The sequence below is a fragment of the Convolutriloba macropyga genome, chromosome 7, assembly GCF_964194025.1.
Source record: "Convolutriloba macropyga chromosome 7, txConMacr16.3, whole genome shotgun sequence".
Lineage (NCBI taxonomy): Eukaryota > Metazoa > Xenacoelomorpha > Acoela > Convolutidae > Convolutriloba > Convolutriloba macropyga.
In genome coordinates, this window is record NC_134474.1 from 53,795,689 (window position 1) to 53,798,414 (window position 2,726).

Genomic DNA, 2,726 nt, shown 5'->3' on the forward strand with positions numbered 1-2,726 from the left:
CGTGTGGGTTGGGGGTACGAGGGGGGGGGGGTGGGGGGTTCGAGGGAGGGGGGTTTGAGGGCGGGGGGTTGGGGTTGGGGGGGGGGGTACGTCGCAGGGACGTGTGAGTTGGGCGGTGTATATGGGGGGTAGGTTGGAGTACGTGTGGAGAAGGCAGGGGGTACGTGGGGGTGTGGGCTTTTTTTGCAATTTTTTTCAAAAAATCAGAAACCGGTTGCGTGCAAGAAAAACTGGAAGGAGTTGAAAAGACAGAAAATTAGAGGAATAATTGAACAAAAATCGAATAAGACCTAAGAAGAATCTAACGCAAATTATGTTAGATTCACGCTTAGAAACGCCAAAATTATGTGAAATGTGACGCTAAAGTCTGATTCGTAAAGAGAGCGGATCCTAAGGAATGTAACGTTCTGAAGCGCAGTGGTAGATGAGGCAACAAGTAAGCAGCAGTTCAGTGGTTCCAATCCTATACCAAGACATTTCCGCTTTAATTTTTTTTGAAAAAATCAACGCTAATACCCAAAATATGTAAGATCAACGCTAAATTCAACGCAAAAATTGTAAGATTTACGCTAAATTCAACGCGAAATATGTAAGATTCACGCTAAGTTCAACGCAAAATATGTAAGATCTACGCTAAATTCAACGCACAATATGTGAGATCTACGCTAAATTCATTGCAAAATATGTAAAATCTACACTATATTCAATGGAAAACATGTAAGATCTACCCTAAACTCAACGAATCTAACGGAAAATTACGATGGAAATTTGCGGTGAATTTTCCGAATTGTCAACGCTAGTTACCGCTGATCTTACATCAATTTGGCGAAATTCCTCGGCCCGGGCTTAGAAGATGATCGATATCTAATACAGATCACAACAGCTTGATGTAATCGAAATCTCCTACACCGGCACACGAAGTTCAGGAAAAAACTATAAGACAGTACATTAATGAAGTATTTTCCTTTGTTGCTCATTTGTGGGAAGTCGCGAATTTTGATGCAATTCAAATTAAATTAGAAAATCAATGCCGCATTCTGATAAGCCGTTTTTTCAAGCATAAGACCGTTCAGTTTACTGGATTACATTCGGTAATTAAGAAGTCATAGAAAATTACCAAAATTAGCAAAATTCGAACAAAAGTAAAATTTTTGACCAATTAGTCAAAATCTATTTGTTACAATTAGAAGGTTTGTCAATTAGGTGAAACTCAATGTACAGAGAAATTGCGAAAAAATTCACAGCAATCGACCCACAAAAAATTATCGATTTCCCATAATTTTTCTCGTCGCTCGTTTCAATACCGTACAGTCCGCTTCTTTTTCGTCCACTAATTTTTCAATTCTCCTTATTCCGTTTTGTCAATAACTTGAATCTCACAATACAATCTTTTTTCGTTTTTCTCCGCCTAATTTTTTGGATTTCGTTGTAGTATGCTAGTATGTGTTGCAGTATGTTGATTATGCTAGTATGCTGCTTCTCGTCCTGTTGCTTTCTAGGGGGTAACTTTATTGACTTAAGTTCGGTTTGATTAGTTTTTGACTTTCTAAACTTTACTTGTTTACTAGCTCCCTTGTTGTACGAATTTAATTTTTGTTGCTGTATTTTTGTGTGTAACTGTCTGATTGGTAGTTGGTCTGATCCTAGTTGCTTTTTAGGCTGTGGCTAAAACTTATTCTGGATTTGCTGTTAGAATTTTTCTTGATTTTCCTTGTTGTCTTAGCCTAAAAATACACAATTTTCGTATATTTAAGTTTTGATGCAGTTTACTTAAAGTTTGTTAGTATGCTGATTGGTTGTCTTTCTACAATAGAGAGGAAACAATAAGATTTTCTTCTGTATTGTAGAACAATAGTTGGTTTATCATGAGATCTAGTCTTGCTTTTTGATCTCCTCTATTGATCTTTACCGCCATTTATTATCTTTTCTAAAGTCTGGTTCACTATTTTTGAAGACTATTCCTCTGGATATTGATTTTCATTCCAGCAAGTTTTTTTCTTTTGAAGAGCTTGATCGAAGGCCAACCTATTAGATGTTGCATCAAGAACTCTGCGAACCGTCCCTTGAATCTCATTTTTCTTATGCTGAAGCAGTGCACAGCTGCAAATGTACAGTTTTATTCCAGTGTCTGTTGGTTTTTGATACCAACGATAAGTGGTGTCTCTTTTGCTACTCACTTTTACGTTAATATCAGGAAAAGCCAAATGCACTTCCATATTAACTTTTTCTACAGTTTGCAGTTTGTTTTGTAATGGGTTTGCAAATTTTGAGTACTTTTCCTGGTCGCCACGAACCGTGCCAAAAATATCATCAACATAAACTCTCAACAATTTCATCTCCTCAAACCGCTCCTCTGTCTGTTGGTCGCTGCAATACGTTCAAATCCTAACAACATCCTGTATGTTGGCGTATTCCTTATTTGTTATCTTTTGGCTGTTTGCATAAAACCAGTTTTTGCATGTTTCACACTCTATTCCTCTTGCTCGGAAGGTCAGTCTCCTGTTGCAGTGTTTGCCTTTCCCGTCTTGATTGGTTCTAAAGATATTTTCACTAAGCTCTGGTTTTTGCGGTGATGCCTCAAACAATTTCCTTCACACGCTTGCTAGTATTACAGCTTTTGATGCACCCATAGTCAGATCAACTGATTGTACATACCAGATTTCGTTGCATTTAAAATGAACATTTAACACCGCTAGCTAACAAAATTTTCTTTGTAGACCTTGAGA